Source organism: Triticum aestivum, chromosome 5B (assembly GCF_018294505.1).
Source record: "Triticum aestivum cultivar Chinese Spring chromosome 5B, IWGSC CS RefSeq v2.1, whole genome shotgun sequence".
Taxonomy (NCBI): Eukaryota; Viridiplantae; Streptophyta; class Magnoliopsida; order Poales; family Poaceae; genus Triticum; species Triticum aestivum.
In genome coordinates, this window is record NC_057807.1 from 145,864,707 (window position 1) to 145,873,604 (window position 8,898).

Consider the following 8,898-nt stretch of genomic DNA (forward strand, 5'->3'; position numbering starts at 1 on the left):
GAGGCATCAGGCAAAGGTTTCCATTTCAGTGCAACGAGACCAAGACCAGCGGAGCGGCAGGATGGAGGTCACCGTGGAGCCCAAGACGGCGTCATCACCAGTGCTTTTGGCAGCCGAAGACCAACTTTAGTCAGGATAACTTGTACTAGATGTTCCCCTTCGAGATGACCGTTGTTGGCGCCCTTCCCGCTCAATATTTGGGAAGAGGCCCAGGGCCTCTATAAGTAGGACTAGCCACCACAGTAGAGGGGGATCCAGTTTTGGGACAGATCGAGAGTTCATTAGAGAGAGAGAGAGAGAGGCGATCGAACTCACCCAAGCAGTTCATCGCACCGGCTCAAGAACACCTCTCGCGAGGCTGTTCTTCCATTGTACTGTTCATCACCAGCCCCTAAGGCAATCCACCACACCACACACTGGAGTAGGGTATTACACCACAACGGTGGCCCGAACCAGTATAAATCTTGTGTCCCTCATGTTGTTCATCATTTTTAGCTTAGATCTCACGAGACAATCGGACGTAGGTCGATAGGGGAGAGATCTTCGTGCGCACCCCAGAGTTCAAACCTTAAGGGTTTGCCGGAACCCAACATCCGACAGCTGTGGGTGACACCTCTAGTCCCATGAACTTGGCCGCATAACTAGAGTGCGCCGAAAACTGGCCCTCTTTTTCCCATGACCAAGTTAGCACATCCTCCACATTGTCATTCAGCTGCACCACCACGATTCTCGGCCATAGGTGTAGGAACTCAGCAAGTGCTCTTTGTTGTAGATCCGGGCCAATGTCCCCACACCATGTGTTGTTTTGAATTGCATCCGCAATATATCTTGTTCTCCGAATTTGCCTCGAGACTTTCGGACCCGTAGGACCGGGGGTACCCAGACCCGCCCGCCTTCCGCCCAGGACGCGACGGGTGTCGAGGGCCCAGCGGATGGCCCACTAGCAAGCTTCATGAGCAAGACTCCTCGCGAGGCCCTTGCCTCACGAGTCCCACGTCAGCAGGCATCCCAAGCGAACTGGAGGCGCCACCAGGAGCCTCGCGAGGCCCTCTCGTGAGGCGGCCTCCCGAGGCCCCCTCTTGGAGGCGAACAAGTCAGGGACTGCTCAGCCCGGATGCGCGGCCCTGAGTCTTCACGTGGGTGACGCGCGCGGCGACGAACAATGCCAGAGGCCGTGCCAGCAGGCGCAGATGAGGAGGCTTTCCTCTTTTGTGCTAAGGGAGCAGGGCCAGCACACTGGTTCCCAAAGCAACCCCCAAGGTTGCCTGATCGGTGCAAGAAGACCAAGACGATGAGCGCGCAGGGCATAGGTCATCACCGGGCCCACCTACGCATCATGGATGGTGGCTTTATAGGCAAAGACCACCTTTTTTCAGGATAGACTGCGCCCCCGCCCCCTTTCAAAATGGCTGTTGTGTGGCAACCCTTCCCACCAATGTTTTCGGGGAAGAGGCCCAAAGGCTGATATAAAAGGAGGGCAAGTTGTCGCCATAGAGGAGATCGGCAACTTGAGCCTCCACCCTTGTATTCTCTCTCCCAGGCACCAGTCCAATCAAAAACCGAGCAGGAGTAGGGTTTTACACCGCAAGGTGGCCCGAACCTGGGTAACTATTATGTCACCGGCCCGCTCGGGCTCGTCGTAGCCTCGTTGTGGTTCGCAGCAGGAAAGAGTAGGGCGGTAGGAACGAGCGCACCCAAAAGTTCAAACCTTTGGGTCCCCGGAGCCCCAATTCTGACATTTGGTGCGCCAGGTAGGAGTGCGCCGCCATTCTTCTGCTCCGCTTCACTTGTTGCTCCGCCAAGCTCCATGGCTGACGCTCGTCACGAGCGTGCCGAACGCCGGGCGGGTCACGTCGCCCAGACGGAGCCTGTGGGCCGCGACTGTCGCTGCCCCACTAACTCCATGGATGCCGCCACCAATGACCCTGCTACCCACGAGCAGTAGGACTCCTCCATGTACCCCTCTGTGAAGCCGGATGGACGCACCATTACGACCCCTTCCTCCCTCGACCGCCATGGGCCGCCGAATGCGCAGGCCGCGCTGCTCATGGGGCACGAACTACTCCGCTACCGCCCGGCCGACGCCAGCTACGACGCCTGGCTTGGTGCTACGTCTCGAGCTTGCATTGGTTTTCCTTGAAGAGGAAAGGGTGATGCAGCAATAGTAGCGTAAGTATTTCCCTCAGTTTTTGAGAACCAAGGTATCAATCCAGTAGGAGGCTCCTCAGAAGTCCCAAGCACCTACACAAACAAACAAGAACTTGCAACCAACGCAATAAAGGGGTTGTCAATCCCTTCACGGCCACTTGTGAAAGTGAGATCTGATAGAGATAATATGATAAGATAAATATATTTTTGGTATTTTATGATATGATTGGAAAAGTAAATATGCAAATAAAAGTAGATTGAAAGCTTATGATAAGAGATAGACTCGGGGGCCATAGGTTTCGCTCGTGGCTTCTCTCAAGATAGCATAAGTATTACGGTGGGTGAACAAATTACTGTCGAGCAATTGATAGAAAAGCGAATAATTATGAGATTATCTAGGCATGATCATGTATATAGGCATCACATCCGTGACAAGTAGACCGACTCCTGCCTGCATCTACTACTATTACTCCACACATCGACCGCTATCCAACATGCATCTAGAGTATTAAGTTCATAAAGAACAGAGTAACACATTAAGAAAGATGACATGATGTAGAGGGATAAACTCATGCAATATGATATAAACCCCATCTTTTTATCCTCGATGGCAACAATACAATACGTGCCTTGCTGCCCCTGCTGTCACTGGCAAAGGACATTGCAAGATTGAACCCAAAGCTAAACACTTCTCCCATTGCAAGAAAGATCAATCTAGTAGGCCAAACCAAACTGATAATTCGAAGAGACTTGCAAAGATAACTTAATCACACATAAAAGAATTCAGAGGAGATTCAAATATTTCTCATAGATAAACTTGATCATAAACCCACAATTCATCGGATCTCGACAAACACACCACAAAAAGAGTTACATAGAATAGATCTCCAAGAAGATCGAGGAGAACTTTGTATTGAGATTCAAAGAGAGAGAAGAAGCCATCTAGCTAATAACTATGGACCCGAAGGTCTGTGGTAAACTACTCACAACTCATCGGAGAGGCCTTGGAGATGATGTAGAGGCCGTCCGTGGTTGATTCCCCCTCCGGCAGAGCGCCGACGAAGGCTCCAAGATGGGATCTCGCGGATACAGAAGGTTACGGCGGTGAAAATAGTTTTTTGTGGTCGCTTCTGATGTTTTCGGGGTACATGGGTATATGTAGGAGGAAGAAGTAGGTCGGTGGACGCTTGAGGGGCCCACGAGGGTGGGGGGCGCGCCCACCTGTAGGGGGCGCGCCGGGCACCCTCGTGGTCGCCTCCCTTGTTTCTTGACTTCCACTCCAAGTCCTCTGGATCACGTTTGTTCCAAAAAGATCACTCCCGAAGGTTTCATTCTGTTTGGACTCCGTTTGATATTCCTTTTCTTTGAAACACTGAAATAGGCAAAAAAACAACAATTCGGGCTGGGCCTCCGGTTAGTAGGTTAGTCCCAAAAAATGATATAAAAGTGTAAAGTAAAGCCCATAAACATCCAAAATGGGTAATATAATATCATGGAACAATCAAAAGTTATAGATACGTTGGAGACGTATCAAGCATCCCCAAGCTTAATTCCTCCTCGTCCTCGAGTAGGTAAATGATAAAAACAGAATTTTTGATGTGGAATGCTACCTAGCATAATTCTCAATGTAATTTTCTTTATTGTGGCATGAATGTTCAGATCCAAATGATTCAAAATAAAAGTTCATATTGACATAAGAAATAGTAATACTTCAAGCATACTAATCAAAGCAATCATGTCTTCTCAAAATAACATGGCTAAAGAAAGTTCATCCCTACAAAATCATATAGTTAGGCTATGCTTCATTTTCGTCACACAAAAATGCTCCCATCTTGCACACCCCCGATGACAAGCCAAGCAATTGTTTCGTCCTTAAATAATCTCAGACTTTTTTCAACTTTCACGCAATACATGAGCGTGAGCCATGGATATAGCACTATGGGTGGAATAGAATATGATGATGGAGATTGTGTGGAGAAGACAAAAAAAGAGAAAGTCTCATATTGACGAGGATAATCAATGGGCTATGGAGATGCCCACCAATTGATGTCAACATGAGGGGTAGGGATTGCCATGCAACGGATGCACTAGAGCTATAAATGTATGAAAGCTCAACAAAAGAAACTAGTGGGTGTGCATCCAACTTGCTTGCTCACGAAGACCTAGGGCATTTGAGGAGGCCCACCGTAGGAATATACAAGCCAAGTCCTATAATGAAAAATTCCCACTAGTATATGGAAGTGACAACATATGAGACTCTCTATATGAAGAACCTGGTGCTACTTTGAAGCACAAGTGTGGAAAAAAAGATAGTAACATTGCCCCCTTTTTTATTTTCTTTTTTTGGCTTTTTTTATTTGGCCTTTTTTTACTTTGGCCTTTCTTTTTTTTATTTGGCCTTTCTTCTTCTTTTTTTATTTGGGGACAATGCTCTAATAGTGATGATCATCACACTTCTATTTATTTACAACTCATGAATTACAACTCAATACTAGAACAAGATATGACTCTATATGAATGCCTCCAGCGGTGTACCGGGATGTGCAATGAATCAAGAGTGACATGTATGAAAAAAATTATGCATGGTGGCTTTGCCACAAATACGATGTCAACTACATGATCATGCAAGGCAATATGACAATGATGATGCGTGTCATGATGATGAACGGAACGGTGGAAAGTTGCATGGCAATATATCTCGGAATGGTTATGGATATGCCATAATAGGTATGTATGGTGTCTGTTTTGAGGAAGATATAAAGAGGTTTATGTGTGATAGAGCGTATCGTATCACGGGGTTTGGATGCACCGGTGAAGTTTGCACCAACTCTCAAGGTGAGAAAGGGCAATGCACGGTACCGAAGAGGCTAGCAAAGTAGCAATGATGGAAGGGTGAGAGTGCGTATAATCCATGGACTCAACATTAGTAAAAAAGAACTCATATACTTATTGCAAAAATCTACAAGTCATCAAAAACCAAGCACTACGCGCATGCTCCTAGGGGGATAGATTGGTAGGAAAAGACCATCGCTCGTCCCCGACCGCCACTCATAAGGATGTACAATCTAAGAACACCTCACGTTTCAAATTTGTTACACAACTTTTACCATACGTGCATGCTACGGGACTTGCCAACTTCAACACAAGCATTCTTTAAATTCATAATCACCCAACTAGCATGACTCTAATATCACCACCTCCATATCTCAAAACAATTATCGAGTATCAAATTGATCATAGCATCCAATTCACTTCTTATGATAGTTTTTATTATACCCAACTTGGATGCCCATCATTCTAGGAGCAATTTTCTAACCATAGCAAATACCATTCTGTTCTAAGAGACTCTCAAAATAATATAAGTGAAGCATGAGAGATTAACAATTTCTACAAAATAAAGCCACCACCGTGCTCTAAATGATATAAGTGAAGCACTAGAGGAAAAAAACTATCTAGCTCAAAAGATATAAGTGAAGCACATAGAGTATTCTAATAAATTCCAATCAAGTGGGTTTCTCCCGAAAGGTGTGTACAGCAAGGATGATTGTGGTGATCTAAAAAGCAAAGACTAATATCATACAAGACGCTCCAAGCAAAACATATATCATGTGGCGAATAAAAATATAGCTCCAAGTAAAGTTATTGATAGACAAAGACGAAAGAGGGGATGCCTTCCGGGGCATCCCCAACCTTAGGCTTTTGGTTATCCTTGAATATCCTGGGGTGCCATGGGCATCCCCAAGCTTAGGTTCTTGCCACTCCTTATTCCATAGTCCATCAAGTCTTTACCCAAAACTTGAAAACTTCACAACACAAAACTCAACAGGAAATCTCATAAGCTCCATTAGCGCAAGAAAGAAAAACCACCACATAAGGTACTAAAATGAACTCATTCTTTATTTATATTGGTTTTAAACCTACTGTATTCCAACTTCTCTATGGTTCATACCCTACATACTAGCCATAGATGCATCAAAATAAGCAAACAACACACGAAAAACAGAATCTGTCAAAAACAGAACAGTCTGTAGAAATCTGTAACTCTCGAATACTTCTGGAACTTTAAAAATCCTACCAAAATAGGAAGTCCTGGGCAATTTGTCTATTGATCTACATAAAAAAGAATGAACGCAAAATAACGTTTCTGTGAATTACTAAAATTATTTTCGTGCATGCAAAGTTTCTGTTTTTCAGCAGAATCAAATTAACTATCACCATAGGTTATCCTATAGGTTCTACTTGGCACAAACACTAATTAAAACATGAAAACACATCTAAACAGAAGGTAGATGGAAAATTTATTACTAAACAGAAGCAAAAACAAAAATAAAATAGAATTGGGTTGCCTCGCAACTAGCGCTATCGTTGAACGCCCCTAGCTAGGCATAAAAGCGAGGATAGATCTAAGTAGTGCCATCTTTGGCACTCAATTCATAACTAGCTCGCATGATAGATTCATAAGGTAATTTGAATTTCTTTATTGTAAAGTGCTCCATGCCTTTCCTTAATGGAAATTGGAATCTAATATTCCCTTCCTTCATATCAATAATTACATGAATCGTTCTAAGGAAAGGTCTACCAAGAATAATAGGACAAGAAAGATTGCAATCTATGTCAAGAATGATCAAATCTACATGCGCATAGTTCCTATGTGCAACAATAAGAACATCATTGATTATTCCCATAGGTTTTTAATGGTGGAATCCGCAAGGTGCAAATTTAAAGAGCAATCATCAAGATCATGGAAACCTAGAATATCGCATAAAGTTTTCGGAATCGTGGAAACACTAGCACCCAAATCACACAAAGCGTAACACTCAAGATCTTTAATTTTAATCTTTATAGTAGGTTCCCACTCATCATTAAGTTTTCTAGGTATAGAAACTTCCAAATTAAGTTTTTCATCATAAGATTGCATCAAGGCATCAACAATATGTTTGGTAAAGGCTTTATTTTGACTATAAGCATGAGGAGAATTCAAAACGGATTACAACAAGGAAATACAACCTTCTAAAGAACAATTATCATAATTAAGTTCCTTGAAATCCAAGATAGTGGGTTCAATGCTATTTAAAGTCTTGACCTCTCCAATCCCACTTTTACCAAATTTAGCATCAAGATCTAGGAACTCCGAATCATTGGGATGCCTTTTAACTAAAGTTGACTCATCTCGAGTCCCATCATTAATAAGATTCATATTGCAAAACAAAGATTTCATAGGGTACACATCAATAACTTTTAGATCTTCATCATTATTTTCATGGAAACTAGAAGAACACGCCTTTACAAAGCAATCTTTCTTAGCACGCAATCTAGTGGTTCTTTCTTTGCACTCATCAATGGACACTCTCATTGCTTTGAGAGACTCATTGATATCATGCTTAGGAGAAGTAGATCTAAGTTTCAAAGAATCAACATCAAGCGAAAGTCTATCAACATTCCTAGCCAAATCATCAACTTTAAGCAATTTTTCTTCAAGCAAAGCATTGAAATTCTTTTGAGAGATCATAAATTCTTTAACACTATTCTCAAAATCAGAGGGCATCTTATGAAAATTACCATAAGAATTATTGTAGGAATTTCCATAATTATTAGAGGAATTACTAGGGAACGGTCTAGGATTAAAGTTTCCTCTATAAGCATTGTTACCAAAATTATTCCTACCAACAAAATTCACATCCATAGATTCATTATTATTCTCAATCAAAGTAGACAAAGGCATATCATTGGGATCAAGGAGCACTCTTTGTAGCAAACAATTTCATAAGTTCATCCATCTTTCCACTCAAAACATTAATTTCTTCTATAGCATGCACTTTTTACTAGTAGATCTTTCGGTGTGCCATTGAGAATAATTAGCCATAATATTATCAAGGAGTTTAGTAGCTTCTCCTAATTTGATTTCCATAAAAGTACCTCCCGCGGCCGAATCTAAAAGATTTCTAGAAGCAAAATTCAATCCGGCATAATATTTTTTATGATCATCCATAAATTTAAACCATGAGTAGGGCAATTGTGAATCATCAATTTCATTCTTTCCCAAGATTGGGCAACATGCTCATGATCAATTTGTTTAAAATTCATAATATCGTTTCTAAGAGAGATGATCTTAGAGGGAGGAAAATACTTAGAGATAAAAGCATCTTTGCACTTATTCCATGAATCAATACTATTCTTAGGCAAAGATGAAAACCAAACTTTAGCATGATCTCTAAGTGAAAATGGAAATAACTTCAATTTGACAATATCATTATCCGTATCTTTCTCCTTTTGCATCTGACACAAATCAACAAAAATGTTTAGATGGGTAGCGGCATCTTCACTAGGAAGGCCGGAGAATTGATCTTCCATAAAAAGATTTAGCAAAGCAGCATTGATTTCACAAGACTTAACATCATTAAGAGGAGCAATCGGAGTACTAAGGAAATCATTATTATTGGTATTGGAAAAGTCACACAATGTCACACCCTAGCTAGTCATGCATCAGAGTGTGTGCATCATGTTTAAATTTTCCATTTAATTTGAAATGGGGATTTGAGAAACCCTCAGAATCATTTTTTGAAAATGATCCAAATAAAAATTTCTCCAAAAGGGTCCAAGAAAATGCTCATGTTGCTCTCTGAAAATATTGGACAGCGATAAAAATCAAACCAATATTTTTAAGAGCTCATAGGTATTTATTTTGGGCATTTGGAATTAATGCATAAATATTTGCTTTGGAAATATATTAGTTATATATATTAATATATG